Here is a 14,313-nt window from a genome sequence, read left to right on the forward strand (position 1 = left end):
CTTGAGTTCTAAAACAGTTTGTTCCTAATCACCAGCAGCTGTTTCCTGTTAAAAGTGATCCACTCACTCTGTTGAGGGCAGCGTTATCATTTAATGGTGTTTGTCTTAAAAGGAATAGTTCGCAAAAATTGATATCCTGTCATGGTTTACTCATCCTCGAGTAGTTCCAAACCTGTATGAATTTCTGTGTTCTGCTGATTTTTAAATAGTTTGTAAACCAGGCTGTTTTGGTCACTATTGACTTCCATAGTATTTTTATGAATGTCAATGGTGGCCTAGAAGCTCATTAACACAAACTCTTCGCGATATTTCTTGCGTTCAGCAAAGAAAATTCATACAGGTTTGGAACTACTAAGTATTCCTTTATTTATTCCTATTTAATTATTCCTCATATATGTCTCACACTCGTAAGTTTTATTATGACCACAGTACTTGCACACTATTTTTAAGATTTATTTATGTCATTATCCATCCATAATCATTATCCAAAATGCTCCCCTGCCGTTAGTGTTTTCAGCATTTTGGCAGCAACGTAGAGCACATTTTACCATAAAGCCGCTTTGAAAATGTTTAACGAAAAACGCTATATACACAATATCCATACCATACGCACATTTTACTTAATGAATGTTAAATCGTGCATAACGTGAGAGTGAATATTAGTAGAAATGAACCAGAAACTGCTCTGAAGAGAAAGATCTATTCATATTATACTTTTAGTCAAGCACTGAAATCTTCAAAGTCTTCATGAAGACTGAGCTCAGAGGAAGACAGGTTCATCTGACAGGAAACTGTCATTAGTCAGCAACTTGTTAAAGCAGAGAGAGAACAGAAGTATTTGTCTCTGCTTAAGAAATTCTGCTGACCTCGTGCAGTCAGAAAAGAGCTGCATCATTTGTAAGACGGATGCAAGATATCCCGTGTTTATGCTGATATGCACACACATGCCTATACACACATACATATATACATATATGTATATATATATATATATATACATGTATATATATATATATATAAGTACAGATGTTTTTAAGGTGAACTAAACAATATTTTTATACTGAATATGGCCAACCCCTCTGTAAGCCCTCTGAAAAAATTATCTTTAAAGATAATAATACCAATCTGCAGATGCAAGCAGATAAAAATTACAATAAAACACCAACTCAAATTTGTATTTTGGATCTTTTTATTTAAACTACTCTGAAATATTTATTGAAAGCTAAAATTGTGGAAACTAAGAAGCCCAAAACCGACCACATGCGTGTAAGAAAAAGCTTCAATTGAAGCAGAAAGCAATAATAACTTTCCGACTGTCTCCTTAACCACAAGGTGGCAGTAACACAAAACTAAGTCTGGCGCAGTTGCCTTGAAAACCTTTAACTGAGACAAAGTAGATGTTACAGCCTAAAAACATAATAAGAACTAAAAGCAAACGGCAGAGCGTTTGGGGTGTTAAAAAGAGTTGCTGTAGCGGTTGTGTCAAGACTGCGGTGAATCTGAGCTAGGAGCGTAAACAGTGAGGAAATCATGTCGTGGTTTCTGCTCGGGTTTCTGCTGCGTTTTTAGCATAAGTGATTCAACTGTCCAGATGAACACCCCACCTTCCCAGGCTTCTCAGCTGCGTGTGTGGAGCCAGCAATTGTCTGGTAAGCTGTTTCGAAGACCTACTGCTCTGCAATAGACTTGCAAATCCTCCTCCTTCTGCCCTCCCATTAGCATACAGATGTTGTTAAGAAAGGAGAGTGGCCTCACAATGGAGTCTGATGTGAGAAATGCCCCTGCATTTTCATTTACTGCCAACCTTGTCTCAATAAAAGGCAGCGAGACCTTTGGCTATTGTCCATGACCGTGTGTGACAGTGGGATGTTTCTTAGTCGTCCATGCACAAATGCTGGAACAATAAGGTAAGCAGCACAAAAGCCTTCATCCTGTTCCCTTGTCCTTTGTGTGTTTTCAGCTTGAATAATTAAAGAGCTGTCAAGTATGCATTTTCTTTCTTTCTAGAAGGCAGATGGAAGGAGTAAGCGTTCAAGCGTGTTTGTGTCGATGATTTAAAATTAAATGCGAGCGGAGGGCTTCACATGCAACTACTTGTAATGAGCGATGCTTGAGAAGTTTCGCCAGAAGTGAGACAAATGGCCACACACCAACATTCACGTTAGAGAAAGCAAAGGAATGAGGCGAATGGATCTTCTTTTTTTACCCCTTCAATCTTTATTTTAAACAATATATTATAATGAAAATGGGCATTGCCATCACGGAATATAAACAGTTCATTTAAATTATATATAAACTCAACACAGAAACAAAGCACAACACAATATACAGTTTTTACTTCGAAAAAACAAAAAATAAATAGGTTTTAAGTTAACAAAAGGCAAAAGCGTGTGTCTTGTCACAAGGCAAAAGATAGAAACGCAACAATAAATACAACTTTCTGAACATGAACTCACAGTTCGTGTTATTACTTACCAAATGACATGTTTCGCCTCTCAGAGTGCAAAGACAGAAAGCCATGGTAACTTGGCTTCTTTCTGGTATTGTCCTTTCACATTCACGTTGGCTTGCATATGAACATCTTTGTGGATATCTCCTGACTGCTAATATTACTTACAAAGAATGCGGAGTGTGTCAATAGCACTTTAAAACGATCCTGAATTCCAACTTTGAGAGACTCTGTGCAGCTGGTTCCATTAATTAAAGCTAAAGATATAAGCTCGTGCAAAGCAGACAAACAGGCTCAAAGAAACAAACAAAAAGCCTTATCTACATTGTTTCCTTCTTCCAAATGCATATAAAAGAAAACAACCAATGCATATTACAACAAAGCAATAAATAGGTTCTTAGACTGGACTATGATTTAAAACTACTCAGTAATACTGTCCGTTTAAATGCCTTAACCTAAAGGCTACAGTATGTTCAGGGAGCAGGTTGGACGTTACACTAGAAGTATATACTCTAAGTTGCTCGGCTTTGAGTTGAACTACAGTTGAGGCGGCAGGAAGGTTGGTCCTGCAGACAAAACACCGCAGAACGAATAAACCTAAAGTGAAGTTCCCACTGCAGCTTCCAGACTCTGGTATACAACAGTATACATCGCGTTCATCACATTTGCAGAGGAAACGTCTGCTTGGGCGAGCATGCAATATGCACAGGTAAAGGTTTCTAGTCGTCTGGGAACAGACAGGCGGCTGAAGATAGGCAGTCGTCGGCCCTCGATGCCAGGAGAGTCGCAACCGCTCGGGCTGCTGGAGGCTGGGTGTAGCCGTCTGATCGGAGAGAAGTCCGCCAGACGCTCCGCTGCAGCACGCCGCCAGGTTCTGCGCTCTCCGAGTCGCTGATGGCGTAGAAGCTCCACCGCCCAGGTCTGCGAGGGTGGCTGTGCTTCAAAGTCCCGGTTCGGGAACAGCGGGGACAACCCAGGTCAGGACTCCCGGTGGACGGTGGCGGAGACACGGACGAAGATCTGGAGAGGAAGGCCAGGGCATCCCGGGAACGGCGTGACCGCCGAGGGATTGGGTTTGCGGAGAAGCCGCTGAAGCGAGACGCTCTGGCGGAGCTGGTCGCTCTCCGGATGCTCTTGGCGTTCTCCGAAGGCCGTTCTGCTCATCGGTGTGTATGAAGTGACAGCGCGAGCGCCGTAGGGACAAGCCGATGGTGTGGAAAGGTGCGGCACGGCTCGGTCTCTTGTGCCCAGGGTGTCTGTTGAGGCCTCTGAAGCTCCTCCTCCGTGAGCGAACGCTGGCATTTGGTGCCGTATTTGCAGGTGCCGCTTTCCTCGTAGGTGCGGCAGAGCTCTGTCTTGTAGCGGGTGGACATCGGCGCCGTAGAGGCTCGTACAAGCGCTTGGGGCAGGTCAAGGCTGTTGCTGATGCTGAGACCCGGCGGCGGCGGGAGAGGGCTGACCATCGAGGTCTCGCAGGCCACATGGCCCTCGATCATGCTCACACGAGACCGGTCTACTCTGAAGGAGTCTGGTTCAGGGAGGAACATGGCAGCTGCTTCTTCTCGTGGCTCAGTGCTGGCTGATGGCCGGCAGGCCAGGAGCTGCTGTCGTTGCTGTTGAATTAGAGTTGGGAAGAGTCACGGGGCACAGGGAATGCACTGGAATCCCACCACACGCTGCTTCTGTGTGGCTTCTGCCAGATCAATGCCGCGGAAACTCTGGGAACGGAGAAGAGAGAGACCTCAGTACACTGTGTAGACACGAGTTTCAACAAGCAAGAAAGCATCTACAGAAATGCATCAGCAAACACAAACTGAACACGCAACCTTTCGAAAGCAGAGAAATGTCTTTATAGTTATATTTTAGAATGTTCTTCAAAATAGTTGTTTTGCAATTGTTCCTGAAGGTTCTTTTAGGAACCAAAATGTCTATTTATGAAGCTTCACTGCACACCTTTGTTTTTAAGGTTCCAAAGCAACAGTTTATTTGGATTGCATTGCATGTATAAAAAAAAGTTAAGTGTATTAGAGTGAACATTGCTTTAGCTAACTTGATTCCTGTGTAATTGCAGGCAAGTTCAGAAAGTTTCAGAAAACAAAACTCGTGTTCTTACCTTGCAAATTCATCATCCCAACTCGAGGAAGGGTGTGAGGAAATTTGATAGCATTTTAAGATGCCTGGCTGTGATTCTTTATGTGCAGTTGAGGATGTGTTGAACTGCTCAATGACTGAGGTCAAGCTCTGCTTCTGTTTAACCCACTATTTGGAATCTCATTTTTATAAGCAGAAACTTCCTAACCCCGCCCCACCCTTTGAAAGAGGCACGTGTTTTGGTGCCAGGTTCACCACCCTCTCGAGAGTGAGAAAAGTTTGCTTGTGTCCTGTGTAGGAGTTCACAGAGAGCCAGCGCAAACTTTAATCCAACTTGGATCATCCGAGGTGAACTCAAAATCATTATAAAACAGCTAGAGAGTAAAATAGCTATAAACATGGCTAACTACAAGTGTGTGTGTGTGTGTTTTAACAGGTTTACAGAAAAACAAACTTATTTTTGTTTCAGCATTTCTCATTTAGTTTAAGGTTGATGAAGTAAAATAGATAGACTATAAAAGGAAACTAAATAATTGAAAAAGACAAAATCACTACAAAAAAGCATATAACAGCAAAAGCAAATTAAAATAAACTTCTGTAGTAGTTTTACTCATATCTCGCTAATGTTCTTTTGTAGAATTAATTTACTAAACTATACTTAACCATTGTATCAGAGCTATAAAACATAATTTATCGGCCTTGGACGAACTCAGCTAGCCATTGATTGAAGCCCTCCCAAAAAATAAAAAGCTACTTTAATATTTTGCATTTTGCATCACAACTTTTATGCGAGCAGTTTAACCTATGGTAAATGATTTGCTTCTCAGGTCAATGTGAGTTCTGTGTGCGACACGCTGGAAATGAATATTAGTAAGCATCGTTATTTTCTACTCTATTTGTAGTAGTCGGCTGTAAAAGGCCACTAACTGGCGACCATTTTCACCGTCATTATGTAATTGCGAAACGCCACCATACTCGACAGCACAAATCAGGTAGGCAATCATAGCCCAAAATCCCCCTCACGGAAGTAAGGTCCCTGGGAAACCCCTGAGAGGAATGGAAACGAGGAAGCGTCGTAATTAATTACAGAGATCCGGGGCGTTCGGCTGCATTAAGCAGTTAGTCGTCTGTATAATAATCATTATCACTTTGATTTTAGTCAGTGATTTACAGTAGAGTTTAGTTGAATCAGCCGGGTTTATTTTGAGAACTGAGTTTTTTAAATTAATTTGATATTTTCATGTCCAGTGCTGTTTTGGAACCCATTAACGTTCGTCGCGAGGAGCCAGCTACAGTGGGAACACATTCTTTTTAGATCTGAAATGCATGAACGTTGTGTCTTTTAAGGTGGCTGACCTTGTTCATCATTCTTACATTCACGCGCCGGACCGTACAAAGAAACCAGCAGCTGCAGTTCTCGCTCGAAACAAGACACTTCAAATATTAGCAAAGCTGAGGTCTGGCCAAAGACACTGTCCTTTAACACACAATGAAGTCTTATCACAGAGTGGAGCGTCAACACCTCACAATCCAGCTATGAGAATGATAGTGCAGCGCAAACGAGGCCGCTATCCTGAGAGCACTTGCTCTTTTTGTGACTGATAAAGACTGGAGAAGTTAAATATGGGCAGGGAGAAGCGCAACTGAAAGCAAAGGTTTTGTTGTTTGCCTGCAAAGATTGCAGAAGTAAGCCAGATTAAAGGCCGCCGCACAGATGCAAGGAGAGGCCTATTGTCTTTTGTACAGAAAACACCACTAGATGTGGGAAGCACTGTTTTAGACACCAGGCACTAATGCAACATTCGCGTATGTTTTATTCTAAACTCAAACCTCTGTGTGTTTAATTGCAGGTATTATTGCTCCCAGCAGGCCTGAATACTTCTTTTGAGACTTGTGTCAAAGGCAAAGAGAAGATAGGGGAAGATTGCACAACGATGGGTCCTCGGTAGAAAAGAGGAGCAAAAGGACAATCAAACTACATAAAGACCTCCTGGAGACCTGGGATGGGTGATGTGTTCTTTCTTAGGTGAAGTACTTGAGGTCCTTTGGAGATCATGCATATATGCATAGAGAGATAAATGGATAAATAAGTAGACCAGCATGCGAGCGTTTTAAAGAAGGTCTCATGCTCACGACTACATTTTTATTTGATTAAAAATCGTTAAATATTAAAAATATTATTCCAATTTTAAGTAAGTGTTCTCTATGTGAATATTTTGGATTTTAGCATCATTGATGCGTCAAATCGTTCTAATATATCATTTCTAAAAGATTTTTCTGTTGTTCCACGTTGCACTTTCTATTCAGTATTTTTTTATCGAAGTTCAAAGCGCCCAACATTGATTTGAAATAAATAATATGAAAAACATAAATGTTAGAACATAAACAGTGCTGATTAAATTACATACAAAATAAAAGCTGTTTGCTTACTTAATGTGCATAAGTATTAATATGCAAATATAAATGCAGTGGATGTTTTGAAAATAAGATTACAGTGATATAATTTATAATCTAAAATAAACATATGTAATATAAACATGATGCATCTGTATATTCATAATACATTATGTAACAAAACCTATTTTTAGTTTGGCACGACAGCATAACATATTAAAATAATTTCGAAGGACCCACAAAGAAGACTGAAGTCTTATATTTACACAAAGCGACAACTCATGTTTTACTTCTTTTTAATTAGTTGTTATCTTATAGCTGATAACGAGGACTAAGCCGGTGCGACGGCGTCTGTGATGCTGAGCCCTTGCCAGACGAGACACACAAGAGAAAATCTGCTCAGTGTTTTTTCTCTTTAGACAGGAAGAGAATGCGCCAGTTGCTGCTTATAGACGCGCCTTACGCCAAGGCAGAAAACAGTGGGTTATCGGCACCCACCCTTCGGCGTTTAGGAGGTTAAACTGTAGCTGTGAGGTTTTGACCAGCTCTCTGCCAGCTCTCAGCGCAGCCGCGTTAGCAAACTGTTTGATACGGGATGCTGTTTCTCTGAAACCCCATTAACGCTAGATGATTCTGAGAACAGACGCACAGAGTCATCGTGATAGTGTCTGTGGATGAGAACAGATAATAGCCTCTCAGAAACGTGCTTTTGAAATAACATGTTTCAGGAGCCCCGTCTTACAAACAGAGAGCCATTGCATGATCATTTAGTCATTTAGAAACTGTATGCACTGCAGGTACTATTTGTCACACTTTTACTGGAGTGAATATTTATCAAAGGTGAAGGGTTGGCTTTAAGTCAAAAAGTAAATAAAGAAAATAAAGAAATGTTGCAGTTGTCCCTTTGCTTTGAAAGGCGTTAGCATGTGCACTATTTTATATCTTAGAAACATGCTTTTAAAACTGCCGCGAGCAGTAAAGGACACTTAGTGTTACTTTTGTGATATAAAAGTTGTGCGGTTCCTGGGGTTTGGATAGTTAAAGTTTTACCTTTATGCTTTAATAATATTTTTGCATGCTTTAAGCAAGTAAAGCGTACTAAAGCACATTTAGACTTAAGTATATAGCATCTTTATATGTCAAAATACATTTTATGAATTAAACAATTAAATACATTAAGTAGGTCATAAGCGTCGTCATTCAACTAAATACTTTTATTATTCATTTAAATTACAATACATTTTAATTTAATTGGAAACAAGTAATTAGTTGTCTCGGTTCATACTTATTTTCTATTTTAAGTATTGTTTCTCCACAATTACTCTGATGTTTCTCCCTTACTTATTTTTATTTATTGTGCCTTTGTAGTGCACTTCAAATCTTTCTATATTAAAAACTACTTAGATAATGTGATATTGATGAAATAAAGACCATAGAAGTGACTTAATAACTTTTAAAAAAAATGGTGCTTTTTAAAAAAATATTTATACCTCATTACAAAGAACATTGTAAATAATTATTATATTTAAAAATGAAATATAAAAATCATACAATGATATTTAAAACATTTAAACTTATTTTGACTATCATGTAAGCCTCGATGTAATTTTAAATGTACTTATAAATATTGAAATGCAAATGACAATTCAGCTGTAGCATAAGCATGTTCTTTTCAAGTGTATTACTTTCAGAGTAATAAGAAGTTCTTTGAGGATGTTTGGTAGTGCAGCATGTAGCGACAACTTTCCCGATCTCCCGGTTTCAGCCGCCATTTAAAATGAGCATCGGCTTCCGCGATGCAAATATTCAAAGCAGCGCTTTCTCTCTCTCGGCAGCATCTGGCGTTTCTCTCATGCCGCAGCGCGTGCTCAAAACCCATCCACGCCGCAGGCAACATGTCTCTGCGGTGGATTCAGATGCGGATAACAGCGGTTTTGGGGCGTTTCCTGTCAGTCAGCAGCGTTCCGTCAGAAGAAGTTTCATTTCCCCCTCAGCGATCATCTGGGCTTTGCACAGCTCTGACTTCACCCCTCTGAAATGGACCGGCCTGCTGTATTTTTCTCCTACGAGGCCCTTTTTGTTGCAGGGCTCCATGCCAGACAAGGGCTCAGACTGGCCAGCCCCAGCTCTGGCGTAAACCGTCTGGCCTGGAGTGGGAAGGAAGGTTACGGAGGAGTGGGTAACCTTCCGAGAGCTGTGCGGTGTGAATGGGGTGTGGAGTCAGTTGTAGGTCCAAACATTGCTAAATCAATCGAAAGCAGAGGGCTATAAGAGAGCCCTGTGTGTGAGTGTGTGCGTCCTCTGTCCTGAACACAGATCCGTGGAGCAGTTCCCACACACACACACACACACCACGCGCTGACCCACAGGGACACACAACACCCTTTGTAAAGAGGAAAGACTGGGAAGCAGATTGAATGAACGGATTCCCATAGACCGAGCAGGAGAGTATCAATATAATAACATTCTCGTAGCAGATGCATAAAAGCTAATATTCTTTTTTCCACACACATCGTGCATATGTAAGATATTACATATAATTTATCTTTAAATTGTAAACTGTTAATATTGTAAATTACTATCGAATTAATATACACGATATATATTATTACAATTTATTTTATGAATGTTACTTTTAATCAAATTTAATTTACTGTTTGTTTAATTGCTATTGTTTTGTGTCATTAAATAATTATTGTGTGCAATTTAAAAAACACAAATATACATACATATTCTTTAAATTGTTGCTAAACTATTTTGTAAATAAAACCTAAAACCTACATTTTTGGCATGATTTCAATTTACCAGAAGTTGCGTTTAATAGTCGAAATTATGTGTTTGATTTGAGGATTATCTTTATATGATTGCTAAATTAATGCAATGAGTGGTCTAAACAGTAAATACAAAAAAAAGGTTAAGTGCTCATTTTAATGTTCATTTACAGTTATACTGCATTTACTTACTAATGATGCAACTAAAAATATCAATACTAATCTTAACGACATAGATGCGAATGCATAGTAAATATTAAATATTGATATCATTATATATTGGCATGTCGTGTTACTTAGTAGTTCAATACTGTGAAAGATGTGTTGAAAGATGTCTAGAAAAATTAACTTGACTTGAAAATACAGCTTCGAAGCTACTAAATATAAAACCATCATTTCTTATGCAAAATATTTTGCCGTGTTCAAAATCAGTTTGAGAAGTCCCGCCTTACACTAAGTATTCATCACGAATAATAAAGGTTTCCTGCTCGTCCATTAAGTGACTGTAATCCCGCCGAATAAAAGGCATCTCAAGCCATCTGGGCTTGTGGATCCACACATATGTAAATGTGTGTGTGTGTGTGTGTGTGTGTGTGTGTGTGTGTGTGTGGTTGCAAGCACCGATGGCTGCTCTTAACACACATTTCCTGGGTTTCCTCTTACCTGCCCATTCACGCCCGTTCTTTATTTCCAGCAGCGCACGCATTTTCCATGTGTGAAGTGACTTGAATGGCCGCAATGCTTTAGTGTTTGGGAGATGCTGGCCATTGTGCTGTCCTGGGGATCGACACGTCTCGCTAACTCATCCCCAAGCCGTAGCTTTTAGCAGCATCGGTGAGGATCTGAGCTAACGTTAATGTTAGGAACGAACAGTAGCTCGACTCAATGTTGAGTTTATGATTAATGGCGTCACGTTTTAAAGATGCCGTTTTGGCCTTTTATTAGGTGTCGGAACTCGTTTCTGTCACCAGATAAAACTGTAAAAGATTACTTATCTTCGATTTGACCCAGCACAGCAGTTCTGGTGCTTTCCCACAGTTGCAAGATACTGCAATTACAAATTATAGACACCATGCAATTGTAAGAAAACTCACAGTTGTGAGGAGAGAAGTTTTTGCGAGACGTACACTTATTAGTAATAAAGTCAGAATTTTTAAGATATAAACTCTCACTTTTAAAAAGTATTTTTTTAAGTCACAGTTGTCCCTATATTATTTCTTCCGATTGCTGTTTATATCTATCTTTTTGACCAGTGTGAGTTTATAGCATTGATTCTGAGGAACAAAAGTCAATTGCGAGAATGCTAATGCAGGGAAAAAGCGTCAGAATAGTGTTCATGCATTTGAGTTTATATCTGCGCCCTTCTGGCGTTCAAGCGTGCAACTCTAGAAAAATATGGTGTGTGATGCAAGTTGAAATGTGCTTCCACAGGAACCGTGTGCATTCATAAATGAATGCATTTACAGTTTTTGCACATTTCGACTCACTCGGAACATCTTTCTTCACGTTAAGTCCGACTCTAAACACCACAAGCTCTCGTGCAGCGGTTGCTACGGGAGAAGCTGCAGCTGGTCAGAATGGTCATGCTGACCACTGAAAGGTGGACTTATTACGCTGGACAGAGTCAAGCAAAGCTCAACAAACCCCCTTCATCCCTTCCCCTGCTCTCGTGAATTATCACTCCCTGCTCCTTTGTTTTCAGCCGCCTGTAACCCACTGATGCCCAAAATCCCTGCATGGATGTTGAGCGAGATGCTGGGAAGCACAAGGGAATCATCTTGGGATTTCCTACATGTTTCCTGCAGCTGACATGCGGAGGAATTTCCGCGAGTCTAAACAGACTCCTCAAATACCAGCAGTGATCTTCCAATCAATCCTCAGTTTAATCTAATTCCTCGAAATTGTCGCTGTACAAATAATCACGCCACGCTCTAATTAAACATGGCTTAAATGTCACCGTGGCTCGCGTCAGCTGCTTTACTATTAAAATCTATGCGTCCAGAATGAACAATTAGAGATGAAAGCAGCGTGGCATTCCCATCAGCTCTTGCATTTGAGTTTAATGATGTTTGATTTGTCAAGCATAGCAACTTATGGGGATTAGCGATACCCGTTTACTTTCATGCGTTACACAAAAGTGCAAACCGCCGTGTTTACGATCATTCGTTCGTTTTTGGAAATGCGTCCAAAAGCGTGTTCAGAATGCATCTATTATCGCAGCGTAAATGAATGAATGAATATGCTTTTACCACAAAAACAAAACAAAGGAAAACACAGAAGTAGTCTGCTTGCAATAGATAATTACAAACAATAAATAAATACAATCAGGACAATTAAGTTTATATAATTAAATATATATATATTTTTTATTACAGATCCGAAGTTGCAACTAGTTCATCGACTTTTAAGCGATCAAGCGAACAAGCATGAATGAATAAACGTCTTGGCGCTGTATTTGGAAGTAAATTGTGACTCAATGTCTATTAATCCTCGACCGTCCCAAGAGGAAAGCAGAAATGGCTTTTAATTTGTTTTATCGTAACCAAATCCCTCATAAGCTTCCCTGAAATACATCAGTCTCCGGACACCGAGGCTGGTGACTGACGTGAGAAACGAGGTGATCTTAATGTGTGATAGCCAGCATTATACGATCAGTGGCAGCGGGGTTTAGTGAGACATCTCTCCGTCCACAGAGTTAATGCGCCCCGTGACACACCACAAACCTGATGAGCCATTTGGTGAGATAAACACAACGATCTTAAGACCAAAACTAGACTCCAGAAGCAAGATCTTGTTTTATGTCTCTGCCATCTGCTGCACAAGGGATGCAGTGTAGTGAGGTGTTGTCTGTAACACACACCCACACACACACACACACACCCACACACACACATACCCCCGCGTGTGTCTGTTGGCGGGTCTCGCTGGTGAGGTGTTTTTGTTGTGTTGTTAAAGACAGTCTTGACAGCTGGTACTGTGTTATTTTAAGGATAGAGGTGTGTGTGTGTGTGTGTGTGTGGCTTGTGTGTGTTAGACAAAACCACTTCCTTTTCCAGCTCCACACACAGGGAAAATGGAATGGGATTCAAATGGTACATCACTGTTTCTGAAAATCACAGGCAAAAAACAAACAGACAAACAAATTGTCCAAAGGCCACACATTCTGTCTGTCTGGCACAAAGGCATAATTAGTTCATTCATATATTAATTTCTGGGAAAATTTATTATTATTATTGATAATAATAATAATAATAATAATAAATAATAATAATAATAATAATAATAATAATAATAATAAATATTATTATTATTATTATTATTAATATTAATATATATATTATTATTAAATTCTAATATTATTATATTATTATTGTTTATTTATTTATTTATTATTATTATTATTATTATTATTATTATTATTATTATTATTATTATTATTATATTTTAAATAACTTTTATATTATTTAACAAAATAATAGTCGAAATGTTTGTTGGTAAGGGTTCTAATACACAAAGATATTGGAAATCAAATAATGTGTAAGGACCTGAATGATTTTTTTGCAAAGCAGCAGGACTCATTAGAGAAATGAAAAACATAAATCCAGTATTAAAATCAAGTATGCTTTTAATGTTTTAGAAATTCCACTATTATTTTGAATTGTGAATTGACTTCATGTAAAATATCTTGTTAAGGTCATTAAATAAAAAAAAAGAACAAAAAACTAAACATGCATTTTTGTTTCATTCCTTTTATTTTCTGAAAGTGTATGGACAATTTTGACCACAGCAGATAATTAGAAATATGTGCAAATTAATTTAGAAAAATGTGCTGTGTTCTGGAAGGATGTTTTATGGAGTGATGGTGCAAAATCTTACGACAAGAGAAGAACACCGTGGATGAGGATATGTTCAGTTATGGCTGCGTGATCTTGAAGAGTGATATCTGAAACCTGCCAGCAAAGGCGCTCTAAGTATCAAAATCCACAGCGAAGATTACGATGCCGGTTCCAGGTGTGGCCAGTAGCCGCCAGTTTTTAGAAATCTCCTCTGCACGAAAGTCGCCTGGTGGTTCTAAGTGGGCCGATTATCCTTCAGATTTAAAATGACCAGATGGGATTTGAAAGAAAGCGGTGGCAACATGAAGCTCCCAAGATTATCAGTGATCTGGGCTGGCGAGAATGGGCGCTTTGTGGCTGATTAGTGGGGGTAGTTAATCGGCTACACGGTTGAATATGAGTGTTGGAATGGAACGTTTTGACATGCACTACAATGAGTAATGCCTTGCTCAAGAATGAATGAAAATAAACAGTCAGCTGAGTACATAAGTTATTGTGCCAATCTTGGCGCTTCTGTAGATAACCCGAGGAACTGGGATGCTTGTTGACTGATCTGATAAAGGGAATAAATGTGATGCACGATATCTCAGAAAGATAAGTCTCAATCAGTTCCTGTACGACCAATGAAAGAAATGAATATGTGACTGACACGTACGGAGGAAAAAGTGAAAGCGAGAGAGAGAGTTGTGAAAGAGCGTCTGACTTCCCAAACCCTAAAAAATGGCACAGTTTGAATCCTGTGCATGCTGATAAGTGCATACCAAACGTGTCG

At 39.5% G+C, this 14,313-nt stretch overlaps 1 pseudogene; it reads right to left on the bottom strand.

Moving 5' to 3' along the window:
• Positions 1–3,046: 3,046 nt before the first annotated feature.
• On the bottom strand, positions 3,047–4,616 carry LOC122360320 (annotated as a pseudogene).
• Between the last annotated feature and the right edge of the window lie 9,697 nt (positions 4,617–14,313).

The sequence above is a fragment of the Puntigrus tetrazona genome, chromosome 16, assembly GCF_018831695.1.
Source record: "Puntigrus tetrazona isolate hp1 chromosome 16, ASM1883169v1, whole genome shotgun sequence".
Lineage (NCBI taxonomy): Eukaryota > Metazoa > Chordata > Actinopteri > Cypriniformes > Cyprinidae > Puntigrus > Puntigrus tetrazona.